General features: G+C 45.8%; 1 protein-coding gene and 1 non-coding gene across 5 annotated transcripts in view; both read left to right on the top strand.

The window, feature by feature from the left end:
- Positions 1–18566, top strand: part of kremen1 (kringle containing transmembrane protein 1) — a 335721-nt gene that overhangs the window by 93624 nt on the left and 223531 nt on the right. The window lies entirely within an intron of this gene.
- Positions 464–566, top strand: LOC129709556 (U6 spliceosomal RNA). The gene has a single exon (XR_008725526.1). It is a non-coding gene; the product is annotated as a U6 spliceosomal RNA (small nuclear RNA).

The raw sequence follows: 18566 nt of genomic DNA on the forward strand, positions 1-18566 counted from the left end.
AGTTGTTCAGGACCCTCGTGAGACCACACCTGGAGTATTGTGTGCAGTTTTGGTCTTCAAATTTGAGGAAGGACATTCTTGCGATTGAGGGAATGCAGCGTAGGTTCACGAGGTTAATTCCCGGGATGGCGGGACTGTCATCTGCTGAGAGAATGGAGCGGCTGGGTTTGTTTGCACTGGAATTTAGGAGGATGAGAGGGAATCTTATTGAAATATATAAGATTATTAATGTTTTGGACATGCTAGAGGCAGGAAATATGTTCCCGATGTTGGGGGAATCCAGAACCAGGGACCACAGTTTAAGAATAAGGGGTAAGCCATTTAGAACGGAGATGAGGAAACACGTTTTCACACAGAGTTGTAAGTCTGTGGAATTCTCTGCCTCAGAGGGCGGTGGAGGCCGGTTCTCTGGATACTTTCAAGTGAGAACTAGATAGGGCTCTTAAAGATAGCGGAGTTAATCTCGCTTCAGCAGCACATATACTAAAATTGGAACGATACAGTGAAGATTAGCATGGCCCCTGCGCAAGGATGACACGCAAATTCGTGAAGCGTTCCATATTTTTTACTAGAATGTTGCCTGGGTTTCAACAACTAAGTTACAGAGAAAGGTTGAATAAGTTAGGTCTTTATTCTCTGGAGCGCAGAAGGTTAAGGGGGGACTTGATAGAGGTCTTTAAAATGATGAGAGGGATAGATAGAGTTGATGTGGACAAGCTTTTCCCTTTGAGAATAGGGAAGATTCAAACAAGAGGACAAGACTTCAGAATTAAGGACAGAAGTTTAGGGGTAACATGAGGGGGAACTTCTTTACTCAGAGAGTGGTAGCGGTGTGGAATGAGCTTCCAGTGGAAGTGGTGGCGGCGGCAGGTTAGTTGGTATCATTTAAAAATAAATTGGATAGGCATATGGATGAGAAGGGAATGGAGGGTTATGGTATGAATGCAGGCAGGTGGGACTAAGGGAAAAAAGATGTTCGGCACGGACTTGTAGGGCCGAGATGGCCTGTTTCTGTGCTGTAATTGTTATATGGTTATATGATATGGGGAGAAGGCAGGAACAGGGTACTGATTGTGGATGATCAGCCATGACCACATTGAATGGTGGTGCTGGCTCGAAGGGCCGAATGGCCGACTCCTGCACCTATTGTCTATTGTCTATTGACTGCTGCAGACGATCGGCCGGTTGAAATTGCCCCCTGTGACCAGAGCTATGGAACTCCAGCCTTACTGGAGCTGGCAGATCTTTTCCCACAGTCGATGTCCAAGGCTGACTATGCAGGCCTTGGTCCTTCAACAGTCTAGGCAGACCCTTCCAGTACCTTGCGACTCCTCTCGGAGGCTCTGACCTCTGTTGGTCTGGCAACATGGATAAGGGTGTTGGTAAAATCGGTGGTGGACCTGTATAGGGATCCATTTGTAATTTTCTTCGGGTTCCTCTTGCCAAATTAAGAGTGAGCTTTGTTGAAAGCGTTTGGTATCGATGCGGAAATGCAGGCTGCTTTACTCCAACCAGAAGCTGGAGGCTGGGATTGCATATCATCTTTTTCAGTTCATGACTGAAGCCTCACCTACAGTGGAATGAACACAGCACATTTTAACATTACCTCTGGAATGTGTTTCCCCTCAGAATACCTTGAGTTCTTTTTTTATCCGGGTAGGAAGTGACTATTGGGCATGAGGATTTGGATTGCAGAAAGGAAATCCCGTATTCACTTTAGGAGATGCACAGTCTGACAGTGCTATTCATGTGATGATAGTCCAGCTTGTCACTTTTGACGTCCATAACTGATTCTTCCTTCAAGATTTTAAGACGTGTCCCTATTTTTGTTTGACAGATTGTTTTACTTTGATGACCGGCAGTATTTCAATACCGGTGAATCCTTGTGCAGTTAGCTTAGGATATCATATTGCTCATGTTTTCTTATGACATGGAAGGAGGACATTTGGCCCATTATGTCTATGCCACTGTCAAATCAACCCCTTCAATAACATTCCCCCACATTTATCCTTACAAACCGTTCTCTCATTCGCCCTTGCACCTAATACTCTAACCACCCATCCAGACAGAGACATTTACCATCAATTAACAACCCAATCAGCACATCTTTTGGATAGAGTCATAGTCATATAGGGTGGAAACAGGCCCTTCGGCCCAACTTGCCCACACCAGCCAACATATCCCACTAGTCCTACTTGTCTGCGCTTGGTCCATATCCCTCCAAACCTGTCCTATCCATGTACCTGTCTGGCTGCTTCTTAAATGTTGCAATAGTCCCAGCCTCAACTACCTCCTCTGGCAACTCGTTCCATACACCCACCACCCTTTGTGTGAAAAAAATCACACCTCAGATTGCCATTAAATCTTTTCCCCTTCACCTTAAACCTATGTCCTCTGGGGATGTGGAAGCATTCAGGGAAAACCCATATAATCGTTGGAAGCATGTACAAGCTCCATGGAGACAGCACCAGTGGTCAGGATTAAACCCGGGCAGCAGGCACTTTGAGGTACCAGCTCTCTTTATTGGATCATTGTGTCTCCCTTGGTTAGTGGTTCTGGATATGACTGACTCTGCTGCAAGGTAGCACAAAGGCAAAATACTTGTGTGCCATGTGAAATAATAATGGAAATTGCTTTATACACTCAGTGGGTCAGGAATAAAATGTGGGGGAGAGAAACAGAGTTTATGTTTCAGATCGGATCCTGATGAAAGTTCATTGAAACAAATTGTTAACTATTCTTCCTCTATTACAAGATAATGTTTGCTTTAACCATAAACACCTATTTCATCCTCACAGAAACACAGGTTGCAGTAACTACCTGAAATGTGCACCTCTTTTGTTGTTCAACCCAACAGCAACTATGCATGTGATTGCCAGGGTCATGCCCATTTGCTGTATCAAGCAGATTCAACTCCTTAGAAACTGAATTAAAGCAGATCAAGTTCATTGATACAAACTGGAGTCTGTTCTGCCTGTGTTTTAGCTGCAAGTTGTATGGGGGATATGTCATTGTAGCAATCGGATATCCTGCAGCTAGTCTGTGCTACACTAAACCTGCTGACTGTATTTGAAGTGTTCCAAGTAGATGGCTAGAACTGCCCTGTTTATCTTATGCACTGTACAAGAATTTATAACTAAACTAGACCAACTGCAGACACGTTGGGTCTGTTCCCCCAATGTGCAGTTGTGGGGGGGGGGGGGGGGGCGGGGGAGGGGCATCCAAAAAAATACACACTAACTACCCCCCCCCCCCCGCACTCATGCTAATTACCCCCCCTTGATATTATATTAATATTATTAATTTGCTCCTTTTACTCCATAACCACCCTATCTACTGATGCATAGCCCCCAACTTGCAGTCACATCTAGAGAGGGGGGGAGGGGGGAGGGGGGGCGAGGGTAGAGAGTGAGGGCAGAGAGAGAAGGGGCAGAGACACAGAGAAAGGGGAAAGAGGGAGAGGGGGTGGCGACAGGAGAAGAGAGAGGGTGGGTGAGAGGGGAAAGGTGGGGGTGGAGGGGAGGAGAGAGAGAGGGTGAGAGTGAGAGGAGAGAGGGGGGGGAGAGGTGAGGGGAGGTGGGAGAGGTGAGGGGAGGGGGAGAGGTGTTGAGCAGGGAGGGTGGAGGGAAGAGGGTAGGGGTGTGTGGAGGGGAGGGGGGGGTTTAGGGGAGGGACGGTGGGGGAGGGGATGGAGGGGAGGAGGAGTGGGGAGAAAAAGAGTGGGAGAGAGGAGAGGGGGTTGAGGACAGGGGGGGGGAGGAGAGGGGGGGGGAAGAGCAGAGGGTAGGAGAGGAGAGGGGGGAGAGGAGAGGGAGGGGGGGAGAGGAGAGGGGGGGGAGGAGGGAGAGGGGGGAGAGAGGAGAGGGACGGGAGAGGGGGGAGTGAGGGGGGTGTGCTGAGAGGGGGGGGTGAGGTGAGGGAGGGGGGGAGCGGTGGGGAGCAGGGAGGGGGAGGGGGGTGGAGGGAAGGGGGGTAGTGTGTGGTGTGGAGGGGAGGGGGGTTTAGGGGGGTGGGATGGTGGGGGAGGGGATGGAGGGGAGGGGGAGAAAAAGAGGGGAGAGACAGAGGGGGGGAGGAGAGGGGGGAGAGGAGAGGGGGGAGAGGAGAGGAGCAGGGGGGAGAGGAGAGGGGTGAGAGGAGAGGGGGGAGAGGAGGGGGGAGAGGAGAGGGGGGGAGGGAGAGGGGGGGGGGGAGAGGAGGAGGAGGGGGAGAGGAGAGGGGAGAGAGAGAGGAGAGGGGGAGAGAGAGGAGAGGGGGGAGAGGAGAGGGGGGGGGAGAGAGGAGAGGGGGGGAGAGAGGAGAGGGGGGAGAGGGAGGAGAGGGGGGGAGAGAGGAGGGGGGGGGGGAGAGGGGGGAGAGGAGAGAGGAGGGGAGAGGAGAGGGGGGAGAGGAGAGGGGGATGGGATGGAGAGGAGGAGGGGAGAGAGAGAGAGAGGGAGAGAAAGGAAGAGACGGGGGAGAGAGAGAAAGAGAGAGGAGGGGGGGGGAGGAGGGGGGGGGGGGGGTGGAGGAGGGGAGAGAGAGAGACAGTGCCTTTTTATTTCAACCCAAACCCCCCAAACAACCATTTGCAGGCAGTGCTTTTATACTTTAACCATATTTTCATTTTCAAACTACATTAGGGGTACTTACTCACAGTTGTGTGGATGTGTTCAGTGTTATTCACAGCTCAGAGAAACGTAACTCTCTGCCTTCCTCCAGCTTGCAGACTAATTGAGGCACACCACTTCCTGGTTTTATAGTCCATCCCCCCTGCCGCCAGCGGGGGCAGCAGAGAGAATGGGGAATTTTGTGAAATCATTAATATCTCTGTCATTTTTCATCGACTGGAAAAATCCTCGTCACACATGAGGCGGAGGGGGGCTCTGAGCGAGGTGGCCAAAAAATGACAGCCGTAGGTGGCGGCATTCTCTCGGAAATCGCAGCACAGATCGCCAAAACCGGTGAAGAACAGACTTTTAGTAATATAGACTAGACTAAGCGGGACCCGTTGGGTCTCAGCATCACACGGTCCCCCAACGCAATATTCCACATCTCCACCAACTCCAATACGGGTGGCCTGGAGGGGCGCTTTCTGGAGCACTAGTATGGGTGTTGTGGGCTGAAGGGACTGGTTTCCACAGGGCTAGTATGGACATTGTGGATTCTTGGGCTGGCTGTTCAGTCACTCAAGCCTGTTGTGCTGGCAGCTCACTCACTCATGGCTGGTGGGCTAGCAGTTGACTCACAGCTATTTCTTGAAATTCCATTTCAAGCAGGGTGCAAGGCCACTAAAGACAGCGAGTCGTGACCTCTCCCTCCTCCATCTGGCAGAGACTGAACCACACCCACAATTCCGTGTTAAAAGTCCCTCCCCTCTCCCACCAGAAGGGGTGTGGCCTTCATGGTATGATTGACAGGAGAGAGAATCTCAACATTTTTAAAACAATTTTAAATAATTCTATTATTTTTCATCGGTGGGAAAAATCCTCGGCACCTGATGTGCGGAGGGGGACACTGAGTAAGATGGCCAGAAATCACAGCTGTACGTGGGTAGCGTTTCTTCTAAAATCAATATAAAGCACTAACATGAAGTGGTCAAGATTAGACTTTTAATTATATAGAAGGCAAGGCAATTTTAATTAGGAAAGGCAACTTTAATCATGCAAGGCAACATTAATTAGGCAAGGCATCTTTAATTAGGCAAGGCAACTTTAAATAGGTAAGACAACTTTAAATAGGCAAGCCAACTTTAATTATGCAACACAGCTTTAGCATTTCCATGCTGAAGGCAACACAGCTTTAGCATTTCCAAACCAAAGGTAACACAGCTTTAGCATTTCCAAACTTCCAAATATTTTCAAACCACATTAAGGGCACTGACAGGTCAGTAAAACCACTCACAGTTTAGTAGACATGTGTTCAGTGTTATACACAACTCAGACTGAGAGACGTGACCCTCTCGCTCCCCCATCTTGCAGAGACTGACTGAGGCACTCACCACTTCGAGGTTTTATAATCCCTCCGTGGCCTTCAGGAGAGAGAATCTCAACATTATTTAAACACTAATATCTCTTTTATTTTTTATCGGTGGGAAAAATCCTCGGCACCTGATGTGCGGAGGGGGACACTGAGTAAGATAGCCAAAATTCACAGCTGTACGTGGTGACTGGCACTTCTGGATCTGATACACCAAACCTCACCACCACTTACCTGAGGGTTAATGCCTACAGCTGCAATTTATACTTTTTGGCAACCAATTCTGCCAATTCTGGATACTCGCTGAGAAAAAATTGGATGATGCACAAGGCGCAATTTCTGGGACTGTTCAATGATATCTCCATTGAAATATACTACCATGGTACATTATTCCCAGCCAATCACTCCCTTCTTGCAAGTATGAAAAACACTTTCATGTTCAATAAGAATTGAATCTGGCAGACATGAGAACTGCCTCTTGTACCCTTAGTTTAGTTTAGTTTAGTTTAGTTTAGTTTAGTTTAGTTTAGCAATACAGCACGGAAACATGCCCTTCGGCCCACTGAGTCTGCACTGACCAGCATCCTAGCACATTGACACCGTCCTACACACTAGGGACAATTTACATTTATACCAAGCCAATTAACCTACATAATACCTGTGTGCCTTTGGAGTGTGGGAGAAAAGCAAAGATCTCGAAGAAAACCCATGTGGGCACGGGGAGAATGTACAAACACCATACAGACAGCACCCGTAGTTGGGATCGAACTCGGATCTCTGACGCTGCAAGCGCTATCAGGCAGTAACTCCACCGCTGCGCCACCGTGGCCACCCTTTGCAGAAGGGGATTGCCATAAGGTTATTTCAGCTGAACATAGGGTGTGAAAATTGTTCTTAGTCTCCGCAATAAGGCCAGGATGGATAGGGTGGAATTATTTCCAGGAATTAGAATGCAATGCGTGATCCCATTTAGTAAACATGCTGCACAACATGTGGAATTTAAATGTGTTGTGGATTGCAGGCCTTTGAATGGTCACCAGGTTCATAGTTTATAGTCATACTTAGACCTGACCATAATACTGCAAACAGTTAACTGGTTATAAAACAACCAGTGTACATTCTCTACTGGCTATCAAGGAGTCTCAAGTAAGCTGAGAAAAGAGAACGTGAATTCCTTAATGTAGGACTAACTTCATGTTATCCCACTTTTTAAGAAAAGCGGGAGAGAGAAAACTATGAATTATAGACCAGTTAGCCTGACATCAGTGTTTAAGAGGGAACTGCAGATGCTGGAGAATCGAAGGTTACACAGAAAAGCTGGAGAAACTCAGCGGGTGCAGCAGCATCTATGGAGCGAAGGAAATAGCTCCATAGATGCTGCTGCACCCGCTGAGTTTCTCCAGCTTTTCTGTGTAGCCTGACATCAGTGGTGGGGAAGATGCTGGAGTCAATTTTAAAAGATGAAATAGCGGCACATTTGGATAGCAGTAACAGGATCGGTCCGAGTCAGCATGGATTTACGAAGGGGAAATCATGCTTGACTAATCTTCTGGAATTATTTGAGGATGTTACTAGGAAACTGGACAAGGGAGAGTCAGTGGATGTAGTGTGCCTGGACTTTCGGAAAGCATTTCATAAGGTCCCACATAAGAGATTAGTGGGCAAAATAAGAGCACATGGTAGTGGGGGTAGAGTGCTGACATGGATAGAAAATTGGTTGGCGCACAGGAAACAAAGATTAGGGATTAACGGGTCCCTTTCAGAATGGCAGGCAGTGACTAGTGGAGTATTGCAAGGCTCGGTGCTGGGACTGCAGCTATTTACAATATACATCAATGATTTTAGATGAAGGGATTCAAAGTAACGTTAGCAAATTTGCAGATGACACAAAACAGTGTGAACTGTGAGGAGAATGCTATGAGAATGCAGGGTGACTTGGACAGGTTGGGTGAGTGGGCAGATGCATGGCAGATGCAGTTTAATGGGGATAAATGTGAGATTATCTACTTTGGTACCGCAAATAGGAAGGCAAATTATTATCTAAATGTTGTCAAGTTTGGAAAAGGGGAAGTGCAACGAGATCTGGGGGTCCTTGTTCATCAGTCAATGAAAGTAAGCATGCAGGTACAGCAGGCGGTGAAGAAAGCGAATGGCATGTTGGCCTTCATAACAAGAGGAGTTGAGTATAGGAGCAAAGAGGTCCTTCTGCAGTTGTACAGGGCCCTAGTGAGAACACACCTGAAGTATTGTGTGCAGTTTTGGTCTACAAATTTGAGGAAGGACATTCCTGCTATTGAGGGAGTGCAGTGTAAGTTCACAAGATTAATTTCCGGGATGGCGGGACTGTCCTATGCTGAGAGAATGGAGCGGCTGGGCTTGTATACTCTGGAATTTGGAAGGATGAGAGGATACCTTATTGAAACATATAAGATTATTAAGGGTTTGGACACGCTAGAGGCAGGAAACATGTTCCCAATGTTGGGGGAGTCCAGAACCAAAGGTCACAGTTTAAGAATAAGGGGTAAGCCATTTATAACAGAGATGAGGAAACACTTTTTCACACACAGAGTTGTGAGTCTGTGGAATTCTCTGCCTCAGAGGGCAGTGGAGGCAGGTTCTCTGGATACTTTCAAGAGAGAGCTAGATAGGGCTCTTAATGATAGCGGAGTCAGGGGATATGGGGAGAAGGCAGGAACGGGGTACTGATTGTGGATGATTGCCATGATCGCATTGAATGGTGGTGCTGGCTCGAAGGGCCCAATGTCGTACGCCTGCACCCATTGTCTATTGTCTATTGACTATTTTGTTAAGAAATCATCCAGAATTCTGTAAAATGAAATAGTTTCAAATGAAGAAAGTGATTAATTCACAAGAAATATCATACAAACCTTTATGTAGCTTTAAATTGGATAGGCATATGGATGAGAAGGGAATGGAGGGTTATGGTATGAGTGCAGGCAGGTGGGACTAAGGGAAAAAAAGTTGTGTCGGCATGGACTTGTAGGGCCGAGATGGCCTGTTTCTGTGCTGTAATTGTCATATGTCATATGGTCATATGTAGAATTATGAGAGCACTTAGATGATTAAAGCACTTGTCGGACCTATTGAGTAAATATTATATGAAAAAAATTGGAGCACTGATGCAGGCCGTTCTGATCCACAGGTCCAAACTTGACTTTACACAGTGAATGGTAGGGCTCTGGGTAGTTTTGTAGAGCAGAGGGATCTAGGAGTGCTTCCTTGAAGGTGGAGTCGCAGCTAGATGGGGTGGTCAAAAAAGGCTTTTGGCACATTGGCCTTCATCAGTCAGAGTATTGAGCATAGAGGTTGGGAGGCCATGTTGCAGTTGTATAAGACGTTGGTGAGGCCGCATTTGGAGTATTGTGTTCAGTTCTGGGCACCATGTTATAGGGAAGATGTTGACAATCTGGAAAGGGTACCGAGAAGATTTAAGAGGATGTTGCTAGGACTAGAGCGTGTGAGCTATAGGGAGCGTTTGAGTAGGCTGGGATTCTATTCCTTGGAGTACAGGACGATGAGAGGTGATCTTATAGATGCACAGTCTCTTGCCCAGATTAGGGGAATTGAGGACCTGAAGGCATTGAAGGGGAAAAGATTTTATAAGAATATTTTTTACACAATGGGTGGTGGGTGTAGGCAACAAGCTGTCAGACGAGTTAGTTGAGGCTGGGACTATGCCAACATCTAAGAAGCAGTTATTCAGGCCCATGGACAGAACAGATTTGGAGGGATTTGCACCAAAGGCAGGCAGGTTGTGTAGCTGGGACATGTTGGCCGGTGTTGGCCAGTTGGACCAAAAGGTCTATTTCCACGCTGTGTCACTCTAGACCACACAAACCTGGTTCCATTTTAACATATCTAACACTATCAGCATCATCCTCTATTCTCTTCTCTCACGTATACACCTCGTACCTCCCCTTATATACTGTAGATCTATATTGTACACTTCTTGCAATTCCTACCACTCGCTGGACAGAGGCTTCCTCTGAGCTCACCGTTTTTATATCTTAGCATGTTTGCTCATGTTTTGTTCATATTGTTTTGTTGTTCCTAACAAGTGGACATCCTCTCTGTCTAAATTCAAGCTTTCCATTATATTCATGACTGTTATCAGTTTGGCCCTTTGCCTCTTCTTTTCGAGGGAACAGGAACCCAACTTATAACTTGACATTTCCGGTATCATCTTTGTGAATCTTCCTGGAAGCTGTTCAGTGTTTCGTTTATCCTATTATACTAAGATCCTATTCATCATAAGATAAAGTGAACTGCATACAATACTCCAATGTAGCAATCGTAGATGCCGTATGATTTGACCCTTATTTCTTTACCATCTCTCAAGTAAAAAACTGCAGCATTTTGTTTATTTTGTGGTCCTGTTATCTTTCATCATCACTTTAATAATGCTACACTTGGACTTTCTTATTTCATTCTACTAATATGGAGACATTTGTGACATTCTTAATTTTCTTGTCTAAGTTTAGTCTTGAAGCTCGGTCGACCCTCCATACTGATCCTTGTCCAATCGCACCACATATTGTAACCTTAGTCGGTAATCCATAATCATGGATTCATGCATTCTAAAATGCAGGTATATTGTATCTACCACATCACCCTGTTCTATTCTATCTGTTACCTCTTTGAACAATACAGTGAGGATGATCGTCAGACTTACACTTTTGATCCACCTGCAGGCTATTTATTCTGATACATGGATTTTTTCTGATGTATCTTCATGTTACCACTGATGTTAAGCATAATGTATAATTTTCCCTGGACATTCCCCATCTCCTTTCATTAAATATGTTATTCTCTGATTAGACACTTCTTGTCTGCCTACTGCAATTTTTAGGCTAAACTATCTTCTGCTCAAAATAACTTGATACGGTAAAATCGGCTTTAATAGGTAGTCGGCTGCCCTGCCAGCAGCATGTTCGTTATTTTGACTTTTTTTGTTTTTTTTGGTATGTCTAAGTGTTTGTTTTGGGTGTCTCTCGGTGTGTCTTGTGTGGGGGATGGTGGTGGGGAAAAGGAGTCAAATGTTTTTCAGTCGCTTCCTCGATGGAGAGGCGACTTTTTCCATGTCGCTTCTCCGCCTCCCCTCTTGCGGCCTAACAGCTTGGATTAGAAACATAGAAACATTTGTCCCTTCGAGCCAGCACCGCCATTCATTGTGATCATGGCTGATCATCCCCTATCAATAACCCGTGCCTGCCTTCTCCCCATATCCCTTGACTCCACTATCCCCTGGAGCTCTATTGGATTGGAGCGGCCTTTCCCGGAGTCAGGCCCAGATCTTCAGCAGTGGGCGCAGCAACCCTTGCCAGGGGTTGCCACAAAGGAGTGCTCCGATCACTGGCCTGGTGACTTTGGCATCGTGGAGGCTGTGGTCTGCAGAGCTTCTAGGCGTGGATTACCATCCAGAGCCTGGGATCTCTTGCCGAGGATCGCTGGAGAAGAACTCCGACCGCCGGTCTGTGGCCTATAACATCCTGAAGCCAAGGTCTCGGTCACTCCAAGCCGCGGATTGTGTTAGACCGGTCCGACGTTGGAGTTTTGATTGTCCCGATGAGAGGGTCTGTACATCAGGCCGTCCGTAGCGGCGACTACGAAGGGTTCATGGCCCCGACCACGGATGAACAAAGGAGGAGGACTGACTGAACTTTGTTCCTTCCACTGCAGTGGAGATTGCTGTGGTGGATGTTTGTGTTAAATTCTATAACTATTGTGTGTTATTTTTTAAACTATATCGCTGCTGGCAAATTCATTTCCCTGTACCTTATGTCGCTGCATGTGACAAATAAATTTGACTTTGACTTTTACTTTGAATTGAGTTGAGTTGATAATATGCTTTGGCTTTCTTGTCTTCCAGCAGCTCGTTCCCTGTAATTTAATTGAGTTCAGCTGTGCATTGCAAACCTTGTTCTACATTTTTTTTCACAAGTTAATGGAATTTAGCCGTCTTAGTTTGATTTGTCAGGTCTTGGCTCACTTCTGTCCTCCGATCAGTCAAAAACATGTTATCAACAGGAACTTCATAACCACTGGGCAAATCCATGCTGATAAGTTATGCAATCTCAGAGAGAATCTACAAATGTCACATGTCAAGTTACATTTATTTATATAGCACGTTTAAAAAACAACTCTCGTTGGCCAAAGTGCTTTACATTTGTTATAAGAATAGTATAAACAAACAAACTACATGCATATATATATATATATATAACCCTCGCTCAGTGGACGTCAGGAAAGGTTTGGGAGTATAGATAAGATTTTAGTCTTGACTTAAAGGAGTCGATGGAGGGGGCAGTTCTAATGGGAAAGGGGATGCTGTTCCACAGTCTAGAAGCTGCAACCGCAAAGGCGCGGTCGCCCCTAAGCTTATGCCTAGACCGCGGGGTATTCAGCAGCCCCAAGTCGGCCGATATGAGGGCCCTGGAGGTGGAGTGGTGGGTGAGAAGACTTTTAATGTAGGAGGGGGCAAGCCCATTGAGGGCTTTGTAGACATAGAGGAGGGTCTTGAAATGTATATGGAACCGCACAGGGAGCCAGTGGAGAGAGGCCAGGATCGGGGTGATGTGGTCCCTTTTTCGGGTGCCCGTCAGGAGTCTCGCTGCGGCATTTTGGACCAGTTGCAGGCGGGATAGGGAAGATTGGCTGATGCCAGTGTAAAGGGAGTTGCAATGATCTAGGCGGGAGGCGATAAATGTGTGGATGATCTTTTCAAGGTCATCAAAGTGGAGGAATTGTTTTATTTTAGCTATTGTCAGAAGCTGAAAGAAGCTAGTTTTTACCACGGCATTGACTTGTTTGTCAAATTTCAGTGTTGAGTCAAATATCACGCGAGGTTTTTGACGTGAGGTTTTGAGTAGTGGGGTAAGGCTTCCAAGGCTGCCTGCTATCATTTTGATTGAGTCCGAGGGGCCGAGAAGGATGACCTCAGACTTACTCTCATTTAGTTGGAGGAAGTTCTGGGCCATCCAACACTTTATATCCTCGAGGCAGCGGGTAAGGTTAAGTAGATTTGATTGGTTTTTGGGCTTCAGGGGTAGATAGAGTTGTAGAGATCAGTTTTAAACCAAATTAAGGTTTAAAACTGATGCTCACTTAACAAATTATATTTTGCTCCTGTACACCGGTTATCCAGAATTGCTGAGAAAATGGAGTTCATTTCAAGAAACATTCATGTTAGGATAGCTGTATTTCATATTCTGTTTAATCATTTCCTTATTCATTTTCTCCTGCAGCCATTGTATTGGCTATTCCAACTTTGCTCCACCCTCCCTTAACCCAGAGGGTTGGGAATTTGTGGAATTCTCTGCCTCAGAAGGCAGTGGAGGCAGATTCACTAGATTCATTCAAAAGTGAGTTAGATAGAACTCTTGCGGTAGCAGAATCGAGGGATATGGGGAGAAGGCAGGAACAGGGTACTGATTGTGGATGATCAGCCATAATCACATTGTATGGCAGTGCTGGCCCGAAGGGCCGAATGGCCTACTCCTGCACCTATTTTCTATTTATCTATGTATCATTATCACCATGATAATGAGTTTTCAAAGTAGGGATTTCACCCAGGTTTACACTCAAATATAATCCTTGCCCCTCTGCTCTCTGGAACAACCTATTGCACTTTATCCAATCCATCATCGGCTCTGACCTTCCTTCCATCGAGGGGATTTATCGCAGTCGCTGCCTCAAAAAGGCTGGCAGTATCATCAAAGACCCACACCATCCTGGTCACACACTCATCTCCCTGCTACCTTCAGGTAGAAGGTACAGGAGCCTGAAGACTGCAACAACCAGGTTTAGGAATAGCTACTTCCCCACAGCCATCAGGCTATTAAACCTGGCTCGGACAAAACTCTGATTATTAATAACCACTTTCTGCTATTTGCACTTTACCAGTTTATTTATTCATGTGTGTATATATTTATATCATGGTATATGGACACATTTATCTGTTTTGTAGTAAATGCCTACTATTTTCTGTGTGTTTAAGCAAAGCAAGAATTTCATTGTCCTATACAGGGACACATGGCAATAAACTCTCTTGACTCTTGACTCAATCCCTGACTTTCTGATGTACATAGAAATGGTCATTTGGGAGATAACTATGCATTAGTGAGTCTATGACTATGACTCTAACTGGTAAAGACAAAGACACTTGCTCCCATAATGAAATTGTGACAATAATTGTGGCAACTTTGAAAGATATAAATGCGACAATGGATACAGTTCAGTTTAGTTTATTGTCACAGGCACCGAGGTGCAGTGAAAAGCTTTTGATGTGTGCTAACCAGTCAGCAGAAAATCAATACATGATTACAATCGATCCATTTACAGTGTAGAAATACATGGTAAGGAATAACGTTCAGTGCACATACTGTATCTACTATGTATCCTGCTCGGGCTGATTGATTGTGGAACGATCTTGGTATTTCAATTTGTCAAGAGAGAAAAGAGAACTGGGCACCTTCAGTACATCGTAATTTTGTGTGAGACGTTTGAGTTATTGAGAACAAGGATGGCTTTCAAGTCACTCATCTTATCTGCAGTCTCCTCTCAGGCAGTAAATGGGATGTTTTGCTTATTTCTGATTGAATTATCACTCTCTTTCCTCTGGTGTAGCTCTGTTGTCATTGATGTACTTCATTGAGTGGGAGGATGAGAGATCGACAGCTCTTCAAAAACTACACTGGATTTGTTCCAATCTTTTACAGGCTGTGGTAACTATTTGGCATCAATGTCCAAAGTTACATTCAATCATCATTGGCCATTCTTAAACCAGTTTTTAAGGTTACTTGCCAGCTGACCCACAAACTCAATGCTTCTTTTATCCTTGTGTCTCTTTATTTCCCCACAGGTATTCTGGACCATTTGTCACATTTAACTCTCAGTGGTTCATGAATAGAATTAGGATGATTCTGGAGACTGCAGCATGACATTTTATCTGGCAGTCTAAGGAGGTACAGATAAAAGGAACATCATTTGTGTTGAGCCGTTAAACTCGGGCACCATAGTTCCACCAGGTGTGTGTAAAGGACACAGTGACACTATTTGAGAAAGCACAGAGCAATTCTCTGTATTTTCCTGCCAGTATTTGTTTTGATGCAAATGCAAACAGACTCTCTTGCCCTCTTTTTATTTCCGTTGGACTTTTCCAAGGTCAGTTGATCTTTATTGAGAAGCAACGGTACACAACTCTCAAGAATCGGAGACGCAAGGAACTGCAGACGCTGCTTTACATAAAAGAGACACATAGTGCTGGAGTAGCTCAGTGGGTCAGTCAGCATCTCTGGAGAACATGATTTTGTTTTTCATGTTGGGACCTGACTTTATACCGATTGTTGTGGTGGGGGGGGGGGGGGGGGGGGGGGAGAGAAAGCTGGAAGAGATGTCGGGGCAAGCCAAAGCCTACAAGTGATAGGTGGATGTATGTGTTTTTGATTAGCAGATGGTTGGACAAAGGCCAGCGATGAAAAGGCAAGAAGTGTGATATTGGGATAGAAGGTGTGTGGAGAGAATGAGGAAGGAATATTGGTGGAAGGGGATGGGGGAGGGAGAAGTCAGTTATGGGTCTTGAGGGCCTGAGGTACTGGGAGAGGTTGAGCAGCCGAGGACTTTATTCCATGAAGTGCAGGAGGGTGAGGGGTGATCTTATAGGTGTATAAGATCACGAGGGGAATAGATAGGATAGTTGTACAATTTCTTTTACTTGGAGTAGAGGGTTCAAGAACCAGAGGACATAGGTTTAAGGAGGGAAGGGAAAGATTTAATAAGAATCTGAGGGTCGACTTTTATACACAGCCGGTGGTGGGCATATGGACTGAGCTGCCAGTGGAGGTAGTTGAGGCTGGTACTATGGTGACATTTTAACATGGGTGGATGTGACAGGGAAATTCATGGACTGCATCAGCTTCACTGGCTGATTGATTGTGGAACAATCTTGATATTTCAATTTATCAAGAGAAATAAGAGCATTTGAAAACGTTTGGACTGGAAAGGTTTAGAGGGAAGGTACACAAAAATGCTGGAGAAACTCAGCGGGTGCAGCAGCATCTATGGAGCGAAGGAAATAGGCAATGTTTCAGGCCGAAACCCTTCTTCAGACCTTCGATTATCCAGCATTTGTCTACTCCACTGCGAAATCGAGTTGATCATGGGGAACAAGGATATGGCAGACCAATTGAATAACTACTTTGGTTCCGTCTTCACTAAGGAAGACATAAATAATCTGCCAGAAATAGCAGGGTCAAAGGAGTTGGAGGAATTGAGTGAAATCCAGGTTAGTCGGGAAGTGGTGCTGGGTAAATTGAATGGATTAAAGGCCGATAAATCCCCAGGGCCAGATAGGCTGCATCCCAGAGTACTTAAGGAAGTAGCCCCAGAAATAGTGGATGCATTAGTAATAATCTTTCAAAACTATTTAGATTCTGGAGTAGTTCCAGAGGATTGGCGGGTAGGAAACGTAACCCCACTTTTTAAGAAGGGAGGGAGAGAGAAAACAGGGAATTACAGACCAGTTAGTCTAACATCGGTAGTGGGGAAAATGCTAGAGTCAGTTATTAAAGATGGGATAGCAGCACATTTGAAAAGTGGTAAAATCATTGGACAAAGTCAGCATGGATTTACGAAAGGTAAATCATGTCTGACGAATCTTATAGAATTTTTCGAGGATGTAACTAGTAGCGTGGATAGGGGAGAACCAGTGGATGTGGTGTATCTGGACTTCCAGAAGGCTTTCGACAAGGTCCCACATAAGAGATTAGTATACAAACTTAAAGCACATGGCATTGGGGGTTCAGTATTGATGTGGATAGAGAACTGGCTGGCAAACAGGAAGCAAAGTGTAGGAGTAAACGGGTCCTTTTCACAATGGCAGGCAGTGACTAGTGGGGTACCGCAGGGCTCAGTACTGGGACCCCAGCTATTTACAATATATATTAATGATCTGGATGAGGGAATTGAAGGCAATATCTCCAAGTTTGCGGATGACACTAAGCTGGGGGGCAGTGTTAGTTGTGAGGAGGATGCTAGGAGACTGCAAGGTGACTTGGATAGGCTGGGTGAGTGGGCAAATGTTTGGCAGATGCAGTATAATGTGGATAAATGTGAGGTTATCCATTTTGGTGGCAAAAACGGGAAAGCAGACTATTATCTAAATGGTGGCCGATTGGGAAAGGGGGAGATGCAGCGAGACCTGGGTGTCATGGTACACCAGTCATTGAAGTTAGGCATGCAGGTGCAGCAGGCAGTAAAGAAAGCGAATGGTATGTTGGCTTTCATAGCAAGAGGATTTGAGTATAGGAGCAGGGAGGTTCTACTGCAGTTGTACAGGGTCTTGGTGAGACCACACCTGGAGTATTGCGTGCAGTTTTGGTCTCCAAATCTGAGGGAGTACATTATTGCCATGGAGGGAGTGCAGAGAAGGTTCACCAGACTGATTCCTGGGATGTCAGGACTGTCTTATGAAGAAAAGACTGGATAGACTTGGTTTATACTCTCTAGAATTTAGGAGATTGAGAGGGGATCTTATAGAAACTTACAAAATTCTTAAGGGGTTGGACAGGCTAGATGCAGGAAGATTGTTCCCGATGTTGGGGAAGTCCAGGACAAGGGGTCACAGCTTAAGGATAAGGGGGAAATCCTTTAAAACCGAGATGAGGAGAACTTTTTTCACACAGAGAGTGGTGAATCTCTGGAACTCTCTGCCACAGAGGATAGTCGAGGCCAGTTCATTGGCTATATTTAAGAGGGAGTTAGATGTGGCCCTTGTGGCTAAGGGGATCAGAGAGTATGGAGAGAAGGCAGGTACGGGATACTGAGTTGGATGATCAGCCATGATCATATTGAAGGCGGTGCAGGCTCGAAGGGCCGAATGGGCCTACTCCTGCACCTAATTTCTATGTTTCTATGTTTCTATCTCCTCAAGGTATGCCTACTTTGAAGAAGTTCTCCTCCTCTCTCTTCCTTCGCTCCATAGATGCTGCTGCACCCGCTGAGTTTCTCCAGCATTTTTGTGTACCTTCGATTTTCCAGCATCTGCAGTTCCTTCTTGAACAAAGGTTTAGAGGGATATGGGCCAACTGCAGGCAGGTGGGACTAATGTATTTGGCGCATCTTGATTGGCGTGGACAAGTTGGATTGAAGGGTCTAGGTGTATAACTCGATGACTTTGTGAACCATACTGACCTGTCCTGGGCCTCCACACTCTGGCAATGGACAAGGCCCAGGGCAGGTCAGTATGGGAATGGGAAGGGGGGTTATCATCCGGGAGATCCAGCAGACCTTGGCAGATGGAACTCGTGCTCAGTGAAACAGTCGCATCGTCTATTCTAGAATAGGTCTACGCAAATGCAAACTCCACCTTATTGATGTATTCCAACCCAATGTGTTCAACTCTCACAGCCATCTGAGTTCAGCCCAGCACTACACTACAACAACTCAGCTAATCCAATTCCCCTATCCCCTGAGAATTCTTTCTTTTCAGTTACTAATCCATTTCCCATTAGAATTTTACAACTGTATCTACTCCCACCTCCATGGCACTATGCAGCCCAGCACCACGCCCTGTATACAAAAATGCTGGA

This window comes from Leucoraja erinacea, chromosome 25 (assembly GCF_028641065.1).
Source record: "Leucoraja erinacea ecotype New England chromosome 25, Leri_hhj_1, whole genome shotgun sequence".
Lineage (NCBI taxonomy): Eukaryota > Metazoa > Chordata > Chondrichthyes > Rajiformes > Rajidae > Leucoraja > Leucoraja erinaceus.